Genomic DNA, 23,920 nt, shown 5'->3' with positions numbered 1-23,920 from the left:
CCATCATATTTCATTTCTGAGGATTCAAAGTGACATGTATATGATAAACAACCAATTTATCTTTTAAATTTCCTTCCTAAATTCCCATTTTTCTGATACTTCTTTTTTTAGGTGGGATACAAATTAAACATTTATTTTGCACCCATTCTTATGCTGATCTGTTACACTTCCATGTGAAATATTGGAGTTCATAGAGTTGGAAGATTATCTCATCCAGTTTTTCAGCCCTGCCCCCACCACCAATTCTTTTACAACATCCTTGACAAGAGGTCAGTAAGCCTCTGAACACTTCTGGGTGGGGAATTACAAACCTATTCTAATTTTAGATAGCTCTAGAGGTGGTCTTCCTTATATTGAGCTGAAATCTGTTTTCCTATAATTTTCACCCAGTAGACCTAGTTCTGCCCTCTGAAGTCACATAGCTAAGTCTTCTCCCTTTTCCACATGAGAACCCATCATCTATTTGACAACTGTAATCATTCTCCCGGTTATGAGATAATGTGTGTGTTTTTAAAAGGGTTTTGTAAACCTTAAGGGGTTGTACAAATGTCAGATATTCTCACATGTACCAGGGGAATTGTGATTTATTGGAAATGTTTACTTTTCAGTTCCTTAAAATTCTGTCCTTTTGAGTTCTCTAAGTTTAATGCTACAGTGATTTCTGTAATAATTTTCATAGTAATAAAGTTCAATCATGTTGAATGCCTTTTTGTTCATCTGGAGTCTTCCACGGGAAAAATGTAGCTACTTTATTCCACTTTTCGCTATGTGACATAGTCCCCAGTCTCCTCCTCTCTAGAAGTATGCCAGGTAGACTGGCCATGTAAAAATGGCAAAAAAAGGTTTGTAGTCAGGGAGGATGTAGGTTTAGATCCCTCCCTGACCCTAGTTCTGTGACCACAGGTAAGTCACTTCCATTTTTCCAAGCCTGTTTTCTCATCTGTCGATGGAGATGAGTATACCCCTAGAATTTACCTCACAGTCTAGTGTGAGGTTCAAACGAGAAAATGTATATAAGGTGCTTTGCAAAATTTAACACACTATATAAATTATTAGCCAATGGCCCTCCTAAAATGTGACCCTGAGAATTTTATCACATTTGGTCTGATAAGTGGAATTGCAAGGCAGAGTAGCTTTTTAATATTCTTTGGTTCTGAAAGTTGTCTCTGGACCACCTGCCTATCCCTAATTAGAGCAGGTGAGCCCATTTATCATAGGATTATAGATGATAAGACCATACATTTAAATTTAGAAAGGATCTTAGAAGTTATGTAGACCAGAAGTGTCAAACATGGGGGCAACACTAGAATATAACCAGAACTAGATTAAAATGTAATTAGAAAATATTTAACAAAATAATTAAAAATATAATAGAATATAGATCATATTAATATGTGGCTTTCTGAATCAATATGTAGCTGCCGGGATCCTTGTGTATAATTCAGTGTCTCCCATTTCTTTCTTTCTTTTTATTTTGCTTTTTGGAGGGCAATTGAGGTTAAGTGACTTGCCCAAAGTCACACGGCTAGTATGTATGTCAAGTGTCTGAGGCCAGATTTGAACTCAGGTCCTCCTGATTCCAGGGCTGGTGCTCTATTCACTGCACCACCTAGCCGCCCCAGTGTCTCCCATTTCTGTTTGGGCTTAATGCCACTAATCTAGGCCAACACTGTTTTATAGATGAAGAAATTGAGTCCCCAAAGTATCTTGCCCAAAAACACAGGTCCCAGGTAACAGAACCAAGATTTAAATCTATGTCCTCTTATTCCAAAGTCATTTTCACCTCTGCTCTATGACAGCTCCCTGAAGGCATCATGAAATAGTGGGGAGAGCTCTGGCTCTGAAATTAGAAGCAGGACTTGAAACCAAGGCTTTCAAACTCAAAGGGCAGTTCTCTCCCCACAATGGCCTCTCAAAATCAATCATATTCATTAAGTGCCTACTGTGTGCTGGCTACATTTTAGAATGTTAATGCTTTGGATGATGCCCACTAGAATAATAAGAAATGGATTGAGGGGTGTTGGAGGTGCTACAGAAGGGTGATTTTTATTGGCATAGAGAATTCCTGGCATGGAAATTCCACTTGTTGATACAGATCAACAATTCCTCTCTAACTCATGGAATTAGTTGTCTGGAGCTCTGAAAGATTTAAATAACATACCCATAGTTGAACAACTAATATGTGTTTCAGAGGCAGGACCCTGGGCTTCTTGACTTCAAGCTGAACTTTCTATCGGAAAAGGATTATTGCTCTTTAAAAGGTCATTCTTTGTAATTTATCCTGTCCGATAATGAATTTAATTGCATTTAGCAACCACTCCAGTTTATTCATTAGCCAAACTAAAATTTCCTTAAGTCTTTTTTATGCATTTATATAATTTCTGCAGTTTATATCTTCATTCTTTTATGAACAGTCGATTGATACATAATAGGCAAGGTCTCTTCCTTATGGATCAGGGGAGAAAAAGAAATGACTTAGCCAGAGCAGAGCCTTCAGAAATTCAGCAACAGTCCTACATGCGTGATTGAGAACATTTGAATTGTCCACATTAGCCTGAGAGTGCACAGTGGCACACTTGGGAAACCTGAGGAGGCAGAACTCTTGAGAAAGACACTGTTGTAAAAATGTGGACAAGTCATGTACATTCTTTCATGATTAGACTGTCAGCATAGACATTGTTTCTATTAAAAATGAAGTAGGACCTTCTAAGTTTAGTGGCTAAAACAAAGAAGAAGTACATGCTGTGTCCAGATCATCAAGGACAGAAGAGCCTTGGTTAACAATATCCAACACCATAAAAAGATTCATGAATATGTGAGACATTTAAAAAATTCAATTTTCTTTCCATGAAAAGATCAGTTAAGAAAGCCTTCCATTGTCTTCTGGAAAATGTACCATGAAATATTTATTCTGAAAGATCATGACCATGATTTCCTGTTAAGAAAAATAATTATGCGTGATGTAATCTGCATCTATGTATATGTGTTTATCATATGTATATGTAAACGTGTACATATATTCTGGAAAGAAACTAAACCGTAGGCAAAGCTGTCAGCCTTGTTTGCTGAGTTTCAGATGTGTGTCTTCAGGCATTTTCTGTACATGAATCATGGGCTTTAGTGCAAAAGGAAGCTCAGGAAAAGCAGCTGAATTTATAGTCAACCTCAAAAAAATAATGAATTTGCTGCCAATATTTTAAAACAGGTTGCTGTGTCATTTCTCAGAAGTTTCCCTGTTGGTTTGGTGTTCAGTTTGTTGCTGGAAGCTGTTTTTTTTAAGCCTTGAAATAGCATCTGATGAAACTCCTCCTTTCTTCTGTGTCTAGATGTTTGTTCACATACCCACGCACATACGGGAACACAAAAATTTATGAGCCAATTTAAAAGAAAATATATTTGTCAACTTTTTATGTTTAGAGCTCAATGTATATTTGTTGTTACTTATTCTTTAGATTTCCAGAATGGGGTTTCAATTTAGCAAAAGCAAAGTGGTGTTTTTTCAATCACTCTTCATTCTAGTTAGACTGTTGGGAGGGGGGTTGTTTGGGGAGGGCTGTACATTCGAGGAGCATTTTGTGATACTATTCATTCTCCATTCTGACAGAGAAGACATTGTTTGCTCACTGTAATGGACTTGGCAGGAATCAGTGCTGTGCATACAGAATCAGAAACTGTTAGACTAGGAAGAATCTCCAAATTCCAAGCAGTGAATAAGCTAAGATTTTTAAACTATGTTTTTAATGGCTTCTTATTTCTATAGAGAGAAGTCATAATTAGGTGGTGAAACATTTTTCCTTTTAAGCGATATTTTCCCCTACACTGCATTATGTATGTCTTACATGAAAAATGTGGCTGTGAGAGTGATATCCAAAAATGGCAACTAGAAATCCAAAGTCTCAGAGTTTGTAATGAAGACCTGGTAATACTGAAACTGCTAAAACTGGGCTATTTAATTTGACATGTGAGTCTCTCATCCCATTATTTTCTATCTCAGACAGTTACTGGCTCTTTGTCCCTGGACTAGTTACTTAGTCTATGCTGTAGTTTCCTCATCCATATAATGGTACGTATTTTACAGAGTTGTTGTGAGGGTCAGTGAGATCATGTTGAATCATCTGGGTGCCAGGGACTATATTAAGTACTGGCGATATAGAGAAGGCAAAACAAACCCAACTTTGAAGGAACTTGCAGCCTGATGGAAAAGACATGGAAATAACTATGTACAAGCGAGAGAGATATGTGGGATAAATTTGAGATAATAAACAGAGAAAAGGCATTAGCATTAAGGGGGATCAGGAAAGGCTTTTTAGGAATGGTAGGATTTTAGCTAGGACTTGAAGAAGCCAGGAAGCAGAGATGAATAGTAAGAGAATTTCATGCATGGGGAACAGCTAATGAAAATTCTTATAGCCAGGTGACAGTCTATTGTGCAAGCAACAGCAAGGAGACCAGTGTCACTGGATCACAGAGCATGTGGAGATAAGTAAGATATAATAATACTAGATAGGGAGAAAGGGGCTAGATTTTTGAAGGGCTTTTAAAAGCCAAACAGCGTTTCCATATTTGATCCTGGAGGCAGTAGGGAAACACTAGAGTTGATTGAATAGAAGGATGACATGGTCAGGCTTGAACTAGAAGGAGATCAATTTGACTGCTAAGTGTGGACGATGGTCTGTAGGGACTTGAGGCAAGGAGACTACCCCAGCAAAGTCCTGGCCTGATGTGGTAAGGGCCTGCACTGAGGTGGTGGCAGTGTCAAAGGAGAGAAGAAGGTACATATGAGAGGTGTTACAAAGGTAGAAATGATAGACCTTGGCAACAGATTGAGTGTGTGTAGGGTGTGTGAGAGAGAATAAGGAGTCAAGGATAGAAGCTAGGTTGTGAGACTGCCTGATTGGAAGGATGATGGTACTCATGGTAGTAATAAGGAAGATAGGAAGAGGAAAGGGTTTGGGCAGAAAGATAGTGAGTTCAGTTTGGGACGTGTTGAGTTTAAATTGTCTATGGGGCATCCAGTTGAAGATGTCCAGCAGGCAGTTGTATATGTGAGACTGGAAGTCAGGAAACGTGTTGGAGCTGGAAAAATAAATCTAAAAATTATTTGCATAGAAATGATAAATGGAAGCTGATGGGATCACCAAGCAAAAATAGTCTAGCGGGAGAAGAGAAGATGGCCCAGAACACTTACTTTTACTGACACTTACCTTTAGCAGAAGAGTGACCACAGAAAAGACCAAGAAGAAGCAGGCATATAAGTAGGAGGAAAACCAGGAGACAACAGTGCCACAAAAACCTTGAGAGAAGAGAATATCCAGAAGACGGTAATCAACAGTGGCACAAGCTATAGAGCAGTCAAGAAGGACAAGGACTGAGAAAAGGCCATTAGATTTGATAAGAGCTCATTAACAACTTTGGAGGGAGCAGTTTCAGTTGAATGGTGAGGTCAGAAGCCAGACTGCAGAAACTTAAGAATTGAAGAAAAGGAAAATAAGTAGCAGTACTAGTTTTAGACAGCCTTCTCAAAGAATTTAACCATGAAAGGGAGTAGAGATATAGGACAATAGGTATTGGGGAGGGACATACCAAGTGAGGGTTTTTGAGGATGGGAGGGACCTGGACACGTTTTAGACAGCAGGGAAACAACCTGAGAGAGGGAAAGATCAAAGGTGAGTAAGAGGGGGCAGTTTGCTGGAGAAGACAAGATGGAACAAGATCACTTGTCCACATAGAGGGATTTTTCTTGGCCAGGAGAAGTATCAGTTCTTCCCGTGATTTGGATAAAGAGTAAATGATGTAAGATGAGGAGAGAAGAGCGTGTCCTAGGTGAATACCCTCAGTTTTTTCGGTGATATATGAGGCAAGGCTCTCAGCTGAGAGGATGGGGAAGGGTGAGCAATAGAAGGTTTGAGCAAGGGTGGAATGGTTTGAAATAACCACTGTGGTGACAGCGTGAGAGGATACCACATCCTATTGCAATCCCATTGCAACTCTAGAATGAATGGTTAGCCCAATTTTCAAGCTCATAAGTCTGAGATAAAAATGGTTATATACCACACTAGAGTGGAGGATGCGAGGAAAGTTTGTCATCTTCCATGCCCTTGTTGTCTCATTACTAGAGTGTAAGATCCTCTAGCATAGGAGCTATTTTAGCATTCATATTTGTAGCCCCAGTACTTAACACAATACCTGGAATATAGTAGGCACTTAATATTTGTTGATTGATTGAGTTCGGAAGTCTGTGTCTATCTCTCTCTTTTTTTTTTTTTTGAATTTTGAAAAATTTATTGTGAATCCACCAGCTCCACATTGATCTGCAAAAACTAGGCAGCTTCTTCTTTCACAACACGGTCTTTTTTGAGTGGTCCCATGAAAGCTTTCTTCTCCTCCATGGTCTGGAACCGACCGTGACCAAATTTGGAGGTGGTGTTGATGAACTTCAGGTCGATCTTCTCCAGGGCACGACGTTTGGTCTGTACCAGCAGAGACTTCTGCAGGGTGAGAACACACTTCTTGGTCCCAACGACAGCCTTTCAGCATGACAAAGGCATCGGTCACTTCACCATAGTGGACGAAGCCTCCCAGAGGGTTGATGCACTTGTCAGACAGATCGTAATCGGTGGACATGTTGTTTTTGATCAGCTTGCCATCCTTGATCTGGTAGCCCTGGCCAATCTTGTAGATCTTCTTGTTGATCTTGGTGCAATGGTGGTAGCCCTTCTGACCAGCCCGAGCCACAGAGAAGGCCACACGGGCAGGATGCCAAGCTCCAATGCACGCCACCTTATGCAGGCCTCGGTGGGTTTTTTGGGGCAGTTTCTTTGTGTGCCAGCGGCTGGTGACACCTTTGTAGCCCTTCCCCTTGGTCACTCCAGTGATGTTAATCATCTCATCCTGCCCAAACACAGTGGACACGGGCACCTGCTGTTCCAGCTTCTCCTGGGCCCAGTCCAGCTTCTCAGCCACACTGCTGCCATTCACTTGGATCTCCATCAGGTGGGACTTCTTCTGCCTCAGAGGCAGCAGGGGCATCTGGGTGTGGGCAATGACGCGGATCACCTGGCAGTACTTCTTCATGCTGCTGAAGTCTTTTTCCAGCTGCTTTTTGCCATCATCGTCCTGCCACTTCTTGCAGTACTTGGTGAAGGCCTTCTTCTTGGACTTATGCCAGTTCTTATATAATCGCCTCTTACCCTCATCACTGATGTGCTCAGCAAAGATGGTTTTGAAGCTGCACAGGCCCTGGAGGGTCTGCACATAGCCCATGATGCCTACAATGACCATGGGGAGGGGGGCATCTCCACGATGGTGACAGCCTCGACGACTTCCTTCTTGTTGACCTTCAAGCCGGGCCTGTCCACCTCCTGCATGATGTGGGTCATGCCAGCCTTATAGCCCAGGAAGGGTGTCAGGTGGATGGGCTTGGTAGGGTCATCTTTGGGGAAGCTCTTCACCTTTCCTTGGTGCCTGCTGCTTCTCTTTCGAGGCAGTAAGCCCAGAGACCCATGCCTGGGAGCCGAGAATTTCCTGTGGGACATACTGCTGCTGTTGCACCTGCGCCTGCCACCCAGTCGGGTTGGAAGAACTGTGTTCATCTCTCTTGCCATAGAGTAATGTTGGTGAATCAATTAGCACTAACTAACTGCCTGCTGTGTTGTGGCACTGTTCTAAAGTTTAAGGATACAAAGAAATGAAAAAGGCAACCACTGCCCTTGAAGGGCTCACAATGTAAGAGGAGCCATGTGCTGCTGAAATCCTTCCCAAGTGGAAGAACCATATCAAGGATCTTGAAAAGTCCTCTATACTGATAGCATGAAATTCAGATTGTCTGGTTTTTGTTTTTGTTTTAGAGTTTATATTTATTTGCACTGTTACCTTATAAATCTTTTTTATTTATTTTTCAAAAGATTTGCTGATCTTGTTAGATTGGAACAGAAAAGCAAATGTGATATTCATCTAAAATAGAAACAGCCAACTATATAATATGGTAACACTATGACTGCAAAGAACTCCAAGGACCCCTGCTTTGGTCTACTGATCTGTCCCTTTCCTACATCTAGGCAATTCTCAATTCAGTAAAGTTCCTGTGTGAGTTGGTTGTCTGTATCTTTGTGACACATATTGTTGAAACAATGTTGTATAGTGATTAGGTTCACAGGCCAGCCCATTTAAACCACAGGGAAGCTTAAATATAGGGGCATCCTGCACATGATGTCACTAGTTGGTTCTGTGACAACTCAACTTTAGGAGAAACTGCACAGTGATATTAGTTATAATTGGGAGCTATATCCCTGTGTTGCTTATAAAACTGGATTGTAAGAAATGAAAATTAGTCTTTACAAAGACCCGAAAGTATAGTGAGAGGAATTTGGGCTACGTAGACACAGTAACAGATCGAAGGTATGGAGATTTGAAATACATAATACTTGTACTACCTATCATACAGGGTTGTTATAAGCAAAAATCCTTTCAAGTTTATTGAGTGATATATAAACATAGAAGGTCATATAATTTCTATAGTGATAAATTAGTTTTGAAGAATTAAGGATTTTTTTTCCCCTGGATGTCAGGGCCCAGAAGAAGAAGGTAGGGAGACCAGGGACTATTGAGCATATAGAGGATCCACCAAGAGTTGACCATCTCAGGGAAGAAAAGCAGATGTGATGGAACCTCCTCGCCAAGAAAGGCATTTGGGGGGGGGGGTGTATTTTTTGCTTTTTTTTTTTGGCGGGGGGAAGGCAGGGCAATTGGGGTTAAGTGACTTGCCCAAGGTCACACCACTAGTTTTGTGTTAAGTGTTTGAGGCCACATTTGAATTCAGGTCCTCCTGACTCCAGGGCTGGTGCACTATTTTCTGTGCCACCTGGCCGCCCCAAGAAAGGCATTTCTAAAAAATGAATGGTAGGGGCGGCCAAGTAGCACAGCGAGTAAGAGCACCAGCTCCAGTGTCGGACTGACCTGGGGATCAAATCTGGGCTCAGACACTTAGCACCCACCCAGAAACACCCAGCCGTGTAATCTTGAGCAAGTTACTTAACCCCAATTGCTTAGGGGCAGCCAGGTGGCTCGGCGAGTAAGAGCACTGGCTCCAGTGTCGGGATGACTTGGGGATCAAATCCGGGCTCAGATACTCAGCACCACACCCAGAAATAACTGGCTGTGTAAACTTGAGCAAATTACTTAACCCCAATTGCTTTAAAAAAAAAAAAAAAAGAATGGTAGATCTAAGGAATTCAGAAGCATCTCAGAAGGACAGTGGGAAGATTCCTTGTCAGGAATCTCATGATCTCTAGTTTAAGATGTTGGTCATTTTGGTTGTTGTTCTTTGCTCTTAAAGAGGACCACAATGACATCACTCTGTTAGAGTCAAGGTACAGTATGTCTGACTGGCTGATCAGACCAACACAAGCTCGAAAGGCTCTACGAAAAGCCAGGCACAAATAGTCCACGTGGACGTTTGGAGCAGAGATGGTTCTGCATTTGTGCATCTTAACATTTCTTTTGAGCTGCTACAATTCTGCTTTGCTCATAGAGCACAGTGCCTTCTTTGACGTGGGCATGCCATGCTGAGCAGTCCTTTGCCAGTGTCTCCCATGACATGCAGTTGTTTCCATAGTTCTTCAGAGGGACCTTGAGAGTGAGGTAGAGATGAAAACTCATGAATTTGGATATTGTTTCTCCAAGAAGAAAATATATTGGTTATAGCTGGGCAAGGTGTGATCTATTGCTTCAAAAAATGGGGGGCCACTAAACTGTACATAAGGATCCCTGTAGGCCATGTGTCAACTTAGAAAATCACGCATGTTTATTTATTCCTTTTAAAATTTATTTATATTTCCTAATTGCATTTTAATCTGGTTCAGGACTCACTAGGAGGGTTGTGGGCTGTGGGCTGCCCCCCAGGCTGTGTGTTTGATACCCCTGCTCCAGAGGACCTAGAGGAATGTGAGAGTGCTGAGCCCTAGTGAATAATTTCTGAGGAGAAGGGTGATAGATCATATATCATTAACATCTATCCTAAATCAATCTACTTCCTTCTTCAAGATACTCACGGGGCTACTAGACACAATAGGTCAGAATTTATAGAAATTGTTATAAATCCAAAGACCTAGGAGCCAAGGAGCTGGAACTCTCACTGAAAATGTACCAAGTACAGTACTCATTTTTCTTTTCTTTTCCTTTCCTTTTGGGCTTAGAAGCAGTTGAGTGGGAGGAGGTGTCTGGATGCCTCTTTTTTTGTGAATGGAGCTGTTACTGACAGGCTAGGCTCATGTGAACTTCTATATAATTTATTTTGGAATTAACATTTTGTAGGCTCATGGATTAGAGAGGGACCTTTGGGGTCATTCAGTCCAGCCCACACATTTTACCAGTAAAACTGAGACCACGAGAGTTTAAGTGGCTTATTTAGTCACTAAGATAGGAAGTGTCAGAGCTGAAATTTGAAACCTACTCTTCTGACTCAAAATCCAGTGTTTTATCCACAGAACCATGCTGCTTCACTCTCTGATGTTTCATCTGCAAAGGTGACCCAGGGCCTATGCTAGTGGACTGGAAGCATAATGATGTTTACAGTAGACTGGAAGCATAATGAAGTAGTATTATGACCTTGAGTTTCAGCTTCTCTGTCTAAAAGAGAGATCAGCTACTTCCCTCAATCTCAGAGGTCTTGTGGATACATCTTAGGCTGAACTGAAGTGGTTTCAGAAAGTTGAGCAAAGGAGTAGAGAACCTCTGAATTAGGGGGTAGTATGATACTGTGATGCAAAGATTCTTTTTTTTTTTTTTAAAGCAATCAGGGTTAAGTAACTTGCTCAAGGTTACATGGCCAGTTATTTCTGGGTGTGGTGCTGAGTATCTGAGCCCAGATTTGATCCCTAGGTCATCCCGACACTGGAGCCGGTGCTCTTCCTCACTGAGCCACCTGGCCGCCCCTGATGCAAAGATTCTTAATCTATAGTCTCTAGTTAGATTTCTGGAAATCTGCTAACTAAGATGGGCAAAAAAACTTACATCTCTTTCATTGTTATTTGTTTTCTCTGTAATTCTATGCATTTGAAAGTGGGATCCTTAGACTACACTCCAATGCCACAGGGATCCATGAAATAAAATGGCTTTAATGGTATTAAAAAAGACACATGTTGTATGCCAATATTGCTTCAGTAACATGAAGTTAGAGTTTTCGTTTAGAGTGGAGAAATGCATTCACAGCCCCAACTCAGACTACCAGGGATACATCTGACCCTGATGCAGCCCTGAAAACAACATTCCATTTTCCTCCTCAGAGGAGTATCCCCCACCTCACTCCAAGTCATTGTTGATTTGTGAATCCAGGTATGGTATCTGGAAGAATATGACCTGGAAAGAGGAAAGAGAAAAATGGGATAAGGTGGATATGAAGAACTTTGGGGGGCAATACCTGCTGCCATAATAACCATCCCAGGGACTTCTTATTCTTAGTATGGGCCAACTTCCTCCTTGGAAACCTAAGGTTTGGCCTCCCTGAGTCACTTTCTACTCCGCTTGCCCTTTTGCTTCTTACTAGAGTTTCTCCCCTTTAACCTCCTGGAGGAGAAGAATTGAACTTTTTTCCCTTCCCATTTAGACCCTGTAGGGAAAAAAAAAGAAATACACAAATTATGATAAATTTCTAAATATGCAGAAAATAAAATTCATCCATGCTTCAGAGGAATGCTAAAAATCAATCCATTTCCTGTGCCTTTTGTTACAGAAGTACGGGTGCATAATTTATATTGAGAAAGCAGGATGGGCCTCGTTTTGTAAGGTGAGGATGGAAGAGGTTCTAGTTTCATCTCTGCCATCAGTTAACTGTGTGACTGTGTTTCTTCCCAAGCCAACTACTCCTGATTACTTCATTATTTCTGTCAGTGGAAACACCATGTACTCAGATACCCAAGTTCCCCCATCTTGTCAATTAAGTCCTGTCAGCTATCTTTCAGATCCATCCCTTTATTTCTACTCTTACTGCTACCATCTTGGTATGGGTTCTTATTATACCCATTTTGACTAATGCGTTAGCCTCCTAACTAACCTCTTTGTCTCCATTCTCTTCCTATTCCAGTCTACCTTTTACGCCACTAGCAGAACAACCTTTCTTATGTACAGATCTGATCATGTTGTTACTCTACTCCAAGCCTTCCAGTGGTCCTCTGTTGCTTACTGAATAGGTCCAAACTCAACCTGGAAGACTATCACTTTACGTGTATCCATCAAAACCTGAAAAGATTCAGTGCTCAGTTCAAAATCAGGGTAAGTGAATGATCCAGATGACTTGAAGAACTTCTTGACATGGTTTCAGCAATCTTCCCAATCTCCAGTTGTCCCACATCTACCATCAACAGCTTATTTCTCAGTCATTTCCAAGACTATCAATAACTGTACACTCCTGTACCACAGCTGCTTTATGCCACTCTCTTCCACATGCCCTGTAGCCCAGCCAAACCAGGAATGTCATTGTTCTGATGTCTCACTTTTGTACCTTTGTTATTCTGTCCCTTTTGTTGCAGGTTCCCCTGTCTAGGCCCTTTAAAATTCTTCCCATCCTTCAAGATCCACTTAAATATCCCCTTCTCCATGAAATCCATTCTGTTCCACCTAGTCAGAAATGGTTGATTTTTCCTTCCTCTGACCTTGCACTCACCATATATCTCACATCCTTGTACCTTCTATGAATAGAGACTATTGATTCTGTTCATCATTTATTACATACTTTGAAAGAAAAGCTAGTTGTATGTATAATAGAGACTTATATTTTCATATATAATCCTCTTTTTCTGTTATACTTTGTATGCTGAAATGCTCATTTTATTTAGTGTTAAGTTCAGGATCTTAAAAAAATTAAGATTCTTTTCATTATTATAGTTATCATAGCTACTGTATAGGCAATGCATGTTTGCATACTTCTTGTGCCCCAAACTTCAATTAAATTGTAAACTTCATGACTGTAGAGAAAATGCTTATCACTGTAACTTAGCCATTGCCTTGCCAAATGTTTTGCACATACTTTAGTATTTTAAGAATATACGATTTCAGTATTGACAGAAGGAATTTGTGCATTTCTGAAACTACAGAAGTTTGTACTAATTATGACTGCAATAGCATTATGTCAACTACACCAAACCAGATGATGACAGAACTTCAGCAAACTGGGCTGTCTCATTTTCTGTACAGTCTGCAGATAGTATATCTGTAAAAATATCTCTGCTTCCTGTGGTATCAATATAAATGAAACACAAAGGATCATGAAGATCTCTCAAGAGTTCATTGTTATTGTAGAGAACATGACAGGAACAAAATTGTTTTCCCAATTGCCTTCAATTCTTGTATAACATTTTTTATAAAGGGTTTGTCTAATATGGAATTGTTTTCATCCTGAGAGTGAATTGCCATACTTTTTAAGTATATGTTGTCCCATACTTTGTAAGTAATAGGTATGTAATGAGAGACAGTGTATACAATGAAGAAAGAGCTGATCTTGGAGTCAGGGAGACTGAAATTAAGTCCCAGTTCTGATGCATACATACATACATACATATATATGTATATATATATGTGTGTGTATGCATACACACACACATACACCAACATGTGACCCTAGGCCAGTCACATAATCCTCAGTTCCTCAGTCAGTACTGTGAGATCTAAGTTGCAGAAGAGCTAGATGTTGTCATTGCTAGAGAAAAGTTCCTCCCCAGTGTAGTCACATTTGGATCCAGAACCAGGCAAATATAAATCATGGCTAAATGTCCTCGTATAGAATGAAAGAATTGGACTAATCCAAGGCTGGGAAGCCTGTGACCTCAAAGCCCTGTGTGGTCCTCTGGTTCTTCAAGTGCGGCCCTTTGACTGAATCCAAACTTCACAGAACAAGTTTGGATTCAGTTGAAGGGCTGCACGTGAGGACCTAGAGGGTCACATGTGGTCTCAAGGCTACAGGTTCCCCAACCCTGGACTGGACAATCTCTTGGCTCCCTGAGAGCTAGAAGTTCTGTTAGAGCTAGAAACCCTACTATTCTCTAAGTTTATTAAAAGGGGTAAGGACTAAGAGTGTTACCACTAGGTTGAGAACCAGGTTATGTACAGGAGAGATGGTTTGCCAACAAGCTGCCTTAGCCCTGCACTGGTTCAGGGCAAGAAATGAAATCCAGGAAGCCACAGTCACAAGCAGCAGTTTGGTCTGCAGAGGAAAGAGATGACAGAGGTTTAAGTATATTGTAAAATATATTTTAAAATATATTGTATTATATTTATAATATATTATATATATTATAAAATATATTGTAAAATATAAGTATATTGTAAAAAAATATTGAGGACTAATAATATACCATTTGAACAGATTACAAAATGGTAAACCACCCTTCTCTTCTTTACTGAGTCAACATCATCCTAAAATCCACTGTACAAAGTTTCCTGTCCTTAGACAGCAATCTGTGCAAAGTAATGATTCGTCAGATTCTCCTCAAACATGCCTACCTTGTAGTTTGTCATGAGAATTTCAGTGCAAATTATATTATCTTTCTATTATATTGGATATGATTAGAAAAATTTTTTTTCTTTGTTAAGGTCCTGTACATACAGTAATGGCATTTATAGGCTAAGCATTGCCCTATTTTATAATAATAAGACTTGTATATGAGAGAACCCATTTTTCTTATTCTATTCATTTTCTGAACTTTTCATTCATTGTGTGCTTAGACACTGGGGCATTAGTCCTGTCATCTTCACTGATATGTTTGTTCAGTTATGACTACTGACTTTACTCTTTCCCATTCCTGGGAACAAACAGAACATTTATTTTTTATTTTTCTCACATTGATTAAATTTAATCCTAATAATCCTAATCTACTTTTTGGTTATTTAAATAAGCATGGCATTTCCAAGTGATATTGCCTGGTTTTTCTGCACCTTTCACTGCCATAAGCCCATCAACCATCAATGCAGACTAAGTTACACAGTGAAAAAGAAAAGCATAATTTCTGCTTGTGGCTTTAAGGGAAAGTATCTACAGATAGAGGAAGAATTCTTTCCATCTAGCTAATTGTATATAAGAAAGCTAAAAAGTTTCCAGTGAATTATTCTTCGCTTTGACATTAAAATTTTGGGGAAAAAACAACCTTTTGTCCTAGGATATGAATACCAAAAAAATTGTTTGACATCTTGTACAGCATCGCTAGTGTTTGGATTTTGTTATTTATCATCGAGCATGAAGCAGAATAAAATATTTGGTACCTCTTGAAGAAATGCAACTGCTCAACATTCCCTTTTCTAACCCAACAATTCATTCAGAATAAAAATGAGTCGGCCTTATTACAAATGTATTTTATACAAATATTGGCAGGAAGCCAATATTTGCACTTGTAAAAATAAATAATAAAACGATTTTCAACATTATTGAGTTTCTCAGGGCAACTTCTAGATTCTGTCTTCCACTTTCTCACACACTGCTGTGCTTCCTTGCCCCAGAGTCTTACTAGTGCATCCTGAGATTAGATAGCTGATTGGTTGCTCCTTTTTCTTCCATTAGCACTGTCTTCTTGAAACACCTTTCACTGATCAGCAGCATTAGTTTCATAACCTAAACTCTGCATTAGGCTATTGACTAATGATTGAAGTCACAGTGTAAGAATTTACAGGCTTTTTTCCTTACATTATCTAAATACTAGAGGAGGGAGTATCTGCTACTACCAAAGCTACTGCCCTTTGTTTGCAAAGTGAAGAACAGAGCACAAACACTAATTTGAGTTATATAATAAATATGATCAGTACTTTTTTTGATGTGGTAAATGTATAAAGTTGACTCCTATTCTGTGGGTTGCTATAAATCCACTAATAAGAATATTAGAGGATTGATGGTTATTCCTCTAAATTGACATTAAAATAATACTACATTGTAGAATCTTTTAAGGAATGTCATCATTTATGTGACTAAGAACAAAACCACCTGTAGCCTGTAAACCTGCCTATCACTTCCTAAAACTTCTTTGAAACACACAAGTATATAAGACTGTGGAATTTTTTTAATGCATCTTAACACCTGCAGTTACTTTAGGTGACAGCTACCAAGTGCCATGATGAGACACTACCACTCTGGTCATAATTGATTTCTTTGTCATTTATGCTTGGTCATTTATAAATCACATCCAAGTACAAAAGATTAGGTTTTTTCCCCCAAAATTTAATGTCAAAGCCAGAATTAATTCACTGAGAAATTTTGCAGCTTATTATATACAGTTAGCTAGATGGAAAGAATTCTTTTGTCTGGATATGTTTTCCAATAAAGGCACAAGCAGAAATTGCTTTATGCTTTTCTTCTTCACTTTGTAGCTTAGTTAATACTGATGGTCAAGACTAGCATCTTTAAACCAAGACCAAACTTTCCAAATAGGAGATGATTATCAGTGAGATTATTGACATACCATATTAAGACTAGTACATTATTATCTTTTAAAAATTGTTAGAGGCGGGGTGGCCAGGTGGCTCAGTGAGTAAGAGCACTGGCCCCAGAGTAAGGATGACCTGGGATCGAATCCGGGCTCTGATACTTAGCACCACACCCAGAAAATAGCTGGCCATGTAACCTTGAGCAAGTTACTTAACCCCAATTGCTTTAAAAAAAAAATTGTTAGAGGCATCCCTTGGCATAACTAAAAAAGATGTAAGAGACATGAATAAACGAATTTCCCAAACCTTTCCATTACCATCTGAAAATTGGGGTTGGTGTAATTTGCTAATTGGCCAGCATTTTTTTTCACTGTAAATCCCTGTATTTCACTGTATTCACCATAATAAAATCCCCAGGTATTCTCCAGTCATCCTTCTTCAACAACATGCTCACAGAATTTGTGACATATTGAAGGTACCATTAAGTCACATTTCAATATCAGCCTTCAGTTCAACCCATCTCAAGGTCTGGAATATTCTTCATAGCAACTGGGGTAGAAATGCAGACTTTCTGACACCACTCATCCTAAGCTGCTCTAGAATTGTTTGGAATTGTTAACTTGAAATGTGTCAAAGTGCCTTTTCCTTAGCTGTAGTTACTGAAACCATTCCATCTATTTTTTCAGAAAAGTAGCATTTCTAGAAAGACATCCTAGATAAATTAGGAACATGTTTCTTATTGGTCAGAATCTGTACTTTAGGGACAAAAAAGTCTGGCTTTAGGTCAATGAAGTGCTATTATATTGTAAGGGAAGTAGAAGAGAATATATGGAAATGTTTTGGTGTTATAATGAATGGTATACATAATGTAGTTTTTAACATCAAAAATTGTTCTTTTTTTTTTCCAGTACATTTGAATGATTGGATTCTATCAAAGGAAGGATTACATGAATTCAGCTTCCCAAAACAGCACTGCTGACTGGTGAGAATCACTTATATATTAAAAAAATGATAGCATTTGTTACACTGTCATCTGTGGTAAATATGATCATATAAATAATATTCTAATATGTATGACAAATCAACAAACATTTATTAAGTACCTGCTGTATGCCAGGTACTGTTCTAAATTTTGGGAACACAAAGAAAGTGACCAAGCCCGCCACCCCCAAAAACAACAATAGTTGTCTCTGTCAGAGAGCTCACAATCCAATAAGTGAGATAACACACAAACAACTTCTATAAGTAGGATATATACTGAATAAATTGAAGATAATCTCAGAGGAAAAGAACTAAGGCAAAGGAAGCCTGGGAAAGGTTTCTTGATTTATGTATACCTATGTAATAAAATGTTATTTCTAGTAAATTAGCTTTTAAAAATAAGTATTTCATGCTAATGAACTCGTTATATCATATTACACATAGTACTAACGAATTTAGTGCATTTATTAGTAGTTAATAGAATCTGTTGTAATTAAAGTGATATTTTCATTTTGTCCCTAATAAAAGTTTATATGTCTAATTATACCTCATGACTATTAGACCTTACCAGATGCTGCTTAGGGTAGCCAATTGTTGACTTTGTGTTTGTATATAATTAGGGAATCATTCATCTGATTGTATTTTCACAATTTATTTTAAGCCTGTCATTGTCCAGTAGAAGAGATAATCCACACAGATTTTGATTAGAGGCATAGCAAAAGAAGAAAGTATGTGATATGTAAGAAAGCCTGGCAGTGAGCCTCTGAAGCAGAATAAATGGAGAATGATGTGTGTTGATGGGGAATGAGGATGGGGATGTTTTAGGGTGGGGATGGCTTTGAGGCCACATGTGGCCTTCTAGGTCCTTGGGTGTATCCTTTTGACTGAGTCCAAGTTTTACAGAACAGATCCTTTTATTTAGGGGATTTGTTCTGTGAAGTTTGGATTCAGTCAGAGGACCATGCTTGGGGACCTAGAGAGCCACATAAGGTCACAGGTTCCTCACCCCTGTAGGGTAGGAACTGTTTATAGCCTCTTCTGTCAGATTCCTAGTAATTAGGAAGCTAAGTCTGAGAAGAAGAAAAAAGATTGTAGGCATGGTAAAGTCAAGAATTTGAAGAAGCAAGTTTAAAGTAAAGGAAATTGTATTTCCAATAGCATGGTAGAAAGTTCTTTGCCCTAAATCTCTATCTCACAAATGCTGAGTTAGAATTAGGTAATATTCTAAAAGTAGTTCAGGAAAAAATCATGCTCCATGTAGTCATGTTCTGCCTTAATTTTCTGCAAGCAGTGCTTCACACCTACTTAAATCCTTAGATGGCTCCATGAGTTCAATGATGTTGGTATTCCCTCCACCATGCAGATGGTAATACCTCCCGGGCTTCTAATCCTGTGCAATTCTTATGCATATATTTCTGTGAAACCTCTGAAGAGAATCTACTGACCATTCTGTAGTCCTTTTAATATCTTTATGGCATCAGTATAGCATTTGGGACTTATATCATTTTAGAAGTAACTTGGATGTAGTAGATAGAACACTGGGCCTGAAGTCAGGAAGATTCTCAGTGAACCTCCTGATCCCTTCAGTTATCAACACTGCCTCACTCTCTAAATTACTTTATACTTTGCATTTACTTACTTGTATGTATATACACAAATATTGTACATGTGTACCTGCTGTCACCTCCCACAGAATGTAAGCTCCAATGATAGAGATTTTTTTTTTGGTCTTTTTTTTAATGTATTTTATTTTTCCCCAATTACATGTCAAGATAATTTTTAGCATTCGTTTTTACAGAATTTTGAGTTCCAAATTTTTCTCCTTCTCCTTTTTTCTTAAAATGGTAGGCAATTTGATATAGGTTATAATGTGCTATCATGTAAAACATTTCCATATTAGTCACAGTTATAAAAGAAACAGATCAAAAGGGAAAAAACCATGAAAAAGAATGAAATAAATGACAAAAATATGCTTTAATCTGCATTTGGAGTCCATCAGTTCTTTATCTGGATGTGGACAGCATTTTCCTTCATGAGTCCTTTGTGCTTGTCTTGGATCATTGTCACTGAGAAGAACTGAGTCATTCATAGTGGATCATCACACAAAGTTACTGATACTGTGTACAGTGTTTTCCAGGTTATGCTTATTTCACTTTGCATCAGTTTGTACAAGTCTTTCCAGATCTTTCTGAAATCTGCTATCATTTTTTATCGTGCAATAGTATTCCATTACATTCATATACCACAATTTGCTCAACCATTCCCTAATTGATGGGTGTCTCCTCAGTTTCCAATGTTTTGCCACCATGAAAAGAGCTGCTATAAATATTTTTGCACATGTAGGTCCTTTTCCCTTTTTTATGATCTCTTTGGGATACACAGTAGTGGTATCGCTGGATCAAAGGGTATGCACAATTTCCTTACCCTTTGGGCATAGTTCCAGATTGCTCTCAGAATAGTTAGATCAATTCACAGCTCCACCAACAATACACTAGTGTCCCAATTTTCCCATATTCTCTCCAACATTTGTTGTTTTCCTTTTTATCATATTAGCCAATCTAGTAAGTGTGAGGTGGTACATGAGAATTGTTTTAATTTGCATTTCTCTAATCAAAAGTAATTTAGAGTACTTCTTCATATCTCTATACATAGCTTTGATTTCTTCCTCTGAAAACTGATGAACTGCCTTCATATCCTTTGACTATTTATCGTTTGGGGAATGGCTTGTATTCTAATAACTGGTTTTCTATGTATTTGAGAAACAAGACCTTTATTGGAGATAGTTGCTGTAAAGATTGTTTCCTGGCTTTCTGCTTTCTTTCTAATCTTGGTTGCATAGGTTTTGTCTGTGCAAAAGCCTTTCTTTGTATCCTTTGTACTTAGAACAGTGCCTGGCACATAGTAACTGCTTAATAAATGCTCATTTACTTTATAGCAGAGCATGATCTTGGTCAAGACCTCTTATGATGTCATGGCTTCAAGTCTGAGCCTGGTGACAGGTGATATTTCTGTTATTTGAAGACCAGCCCAACCAAGTTTGAAGATATTTATCATAATAGGTTTGGCCAAGTGATGAATTTCTTTGGCCACACTTTTTCATGAGGACCTTTTACTATTTTGATCTTCCCCAATGATGGAAGTAACCACAATGTTAAACCTACATATATATATATATATATATATATATAGATATAGATATATATAGATAGATAGATATAGATATAGATATAGATATATATAGATATAGATATATATATATATTTAAAATAACTAAAGTATTTTATCTCACAGTGTAATTTAGAATAAATAAAATGTAAAGCTGATGGTGATTACATTAGTAATGATAACTTCTTGTGGGAGATTTTAATATACTAATATAAAAAGTTTACAGGAATGTGAACACCAAGTATTAGGGGGGAAAACAGAAATATCACATCTTTCAAAAAAATTTCCATATCGATTTGCCATCATCACAACAACTTATAAAATAATTGCATAATTTTATTATCCAAAGTAGGAAATAAGTTGATATTTTCTCCAGACTTCTCAGTTACAAACCCCCTGAAAATTAGTGTTGCTATTCAAAATCTATTCTCACAGTTTGTTAAATGTTTTATGTTCTTGTGCTATTGAATGGAAAGGTAAAGGAGGGATGGAGAAAGTATAGAGAAGCTCACATTTCATGACATTTATTTTGGCACAGGATCAAAGTATGTAATTTGTTAGCACTGACTAGGGTTGGCAGCAGTTGCCATGATGACTTTCTTTCCTACAGCAAAAACCAAAATATATCTATATCTATATATGTATTTCAATTTAAATGTCAAGATTTCTTTTAGTGGGCAGGAATTACTTTTAAAGATTTTTATACCCATATGAGGAATGAAAACATTTTAAAATTCTTACTGATTTCATTCAATGCCCTGCCATCACTGTTCACTGAGAATTAACCAAATTGTGCTGAGTACTAACTGTGCAGAGTAACAAGAAGTAACAACAGAGTTACTTTCTTTGGGAAATATAGCTGCTTAAATATAGCTGAGTAATAATGTCAAGGAAACTAAGGAAAATATCCAGCTCCTTGCAAATAAAATGTAATCAGTATGTCTTTACAAAGGAATTTGCCAAAACTGCTTTGAGTTTATAAAACATTGAATGATATTTTAAAGAGAGACTTGAAAGATTGAAATGAAGTAAAGAATTCCTTTAGAATCCAATTACGGTGGCATAATGCTTGTTACAGTCATGGGATTCTAGACCCATACAGGATATCAGAAATTTATCTCATCCAGCTATTTTCTATATTAGAGTATATCCTATTTTATTCCACTTCACACCCTCACCATGATCTCAAAGCTTTTATGAAAGTATAAACTGTTCAAATACTTGTCGTGGTCCTTTGCTAGGTATCATAGCATATCACTGGATTTAAAGTTCAAAGAGAATTTAGAAGTCCCTTCATCTTAACTCTTTGTTTTATATAAAACTGAGACCTAGAAGGTTTACACAAGTATACTCTAATAACTTACAAAATAAGATACCGATTATATAAAACTATTTAAAGATGCATAATAGTCTACTTTTTTTTTTTGTTTTGTTTTTATTTTAAGCAATTGGGGTTAAATAACTTGCTCAAGGTTACACGGCCAGTTATTTCTGGGTGTGGTGCTGAGTGTTTGAGCCTGGGATTCGATCTCCAGGTCATCCCGACACTGGAGCCAGTGCTCTTACTCGCTGAGCCACCTGGCTGCCCCTATAATAGTCTACTTTTATATTCATGAGAGTAATGTTTCTGGAAAATTGTGTAAATACAGTCTAGTACTTTACCAAATTAAAAAAAAAAGAGTTGAAGGATGAATGTAGACATTGGTCAAGGGGCAGAGCCAAGATGGTGGAAAAATAGTTGAACTTTCCCAGAATTCCCCTCTAGACAACTTTAAAATAAGTCTTCAAATCAGATTTTGGAGTAGGAGAACCGATGAAAGGTCAGGATGAAATATTTTTCCAGCCTAACAATTTAGGAGGTCAGCAGGAGAGGTCTGTGACACTGGGGTAGGATTGGGCATGGAGCTGGACAGGAGCACCAGCGTGGGCCTTGGAAGCAGCTATGACAGCAGTGGCCGCAGCAATAGTTATAAAAGCCCTCAGCTCAGAGGCAGTAACGGGTTAGACGGCTGATCAGAAGGAAATTACAGGGGATCCTTTTTTGGAACTAGGATAGCTTGGTACTTTTTGGCAACTTTCTTGCTCATAAGCAGTCCTGAGATGCAGTTCTTGGATTAGCGGAATACTTGTGATGAGTCATAAGGGATCAGGGACCATGATCACTCTTCCAGGGCCCTGAGGACACCTCTCCCTATATCACATCACCTTGGAAGTACCAAAAACTTACAGACCCCCCAAAAGCCTAAACTTTGGTATAGTGCCTTCATCCCCCTAGGTGAGCACAGCCTAACTTGAACATAAAGTTCAAAGTGAAGAAATATTGTAGCAAAATGAACAACAACAATAACAAAAAAAACTTGACCACAGAAAACTACTCAGTTGGCAGGGAAGACCAAGACATAAACTCAGAACAAGACAACTACATGAAAACAGATACAAACAAAGCCTCAAAGAAAAGTACTATTTGGACTCAAGCTCAACAAGCATTCCCTGAAGAGTTAAGGAAAGAGATGAGTGATAGAGGAAAAATCAGGAAAAGAAAGTGATAAAAGAAAATTATGAAAAGACAATTGGTTGGTTGTTGTCCTTCTTTCTCAAAGAGGACCAAAATGACATCACTGTGCTAAAGTCAAGTTTCAGTGTGTCCAACTGTGACTGATAAAACCAAAATGAGCTCAGAATGCTCTACCACAGGTCAGGCACAAATAGTCCATGTGAACATTTGGGGTGGACTCTTTAAATTTGCACATCCTATGTTTCCTTTGAGCTGTTTCAATTCTACTTTGCTCAAAGAGCACTGCACCTTCTCTAATGTGGGCATACCATGCTGAGCGGTCCTATGTCAGTGTCTCGCATGCCACACAGTCAATTACAGAGTTCTTGAAAGAGACCTTGAGAGTGTCCTTGTATTGCTTCTTATGACTACCATGTGAACGCTTGCCTTGTATGAGTTCTCTATAAAATATTCTTTTTGACAAGTGTACATTTTGCATTCAACAACATGGCCAGCCCATCAGAATTGTGCTCTCTGAAGCAGAATTTGAATGTTGGCAGTTTAACTCAAGTAAGGACTTGATAAAAGGGGAACCAAAAAAAAATGCTGATGAAAATGACACCTTAAAAAAAGAATTGACCTAATGTTAAAAGAGGCACAAAAATTCACTGAAGAAAAATACTCCCTAAAAGTAGAATTTGCCATATGGAAAAACAGGTACAAAAAGTCACTGAAGAAATTAATTCCTTAAAAATTAGAATTGGGCAAGTGGAAACTAATTGACTTCACGAGTCATCAAGAAATAATAAAACAATGTCAAAAGAATGAAAATATAGTACAAAATGTGAAATTTTGAAATTTGTTTGAAAAACAAATGAC

The 23,920-nt window shown here is 38.4% G+C and overlaps 1 protein-coding gene and 1 pseudogene across 8 annotated transcripts in view; one reads left to right on the top strand and one right to left on the bottom strand.

Moving 5' to 3' along the window:
- Positions 1-23,920, top strand: part of PAG1 (phosphoprotein membrane anchor with glycosphingolipid microdomains 1) — a 238,446-nt gene that overhangs the window by 125,821 nt on the left and 88,705 nt on the right. For 5 of the 8 annotated variants that reach the window (XM_069100173.1, XM_069100174.1, XM_069100172.1 and 2 more), the window contains exon 4: positions 17,310-17,383. The gene's annotated coding sequence lies outside the window, so the exon portion shown is untranslated. Of the gene's footprint in view, positions 1-111; positions 270-11,728; positions 11,783-17,309; positions 17,384-23,920 lie in introns of all 8 variants that reach the window. The other 3 variants (XM_069100177.1, XM_069100178.1, XM_069100176.1) reach the window with 2 other exon arrangements.
- On the bottom strand, positions 6,202-8,610 carry LOC138170685 (large ribosomal subunit protein uL3 pseudogene; annotated as a pseudogene).

The sequence above is a fragment of the Petaurus breviceps genome, unplaced genomic scaffold (genome assembly GCF_028583685.1).
Source record: "Petaurus breviceps papuanus isolate PSGF00001 unplaced genomic scaffold, PetGlider_PUasm1.0 38, whole genome shotgun sequence".
NCBI classification, from domain to species: Eukaryota; Metazoa; Chordata; class Mammalia; order Diprotodontia; family Petauridae; genus Petaurus; species Petaurus breviceps.
The sequence above is the reverse complement of the archived record's forward strand: the minus strand, read 5'-3'. Positions and strand labels throughout refer to the sequence as shown.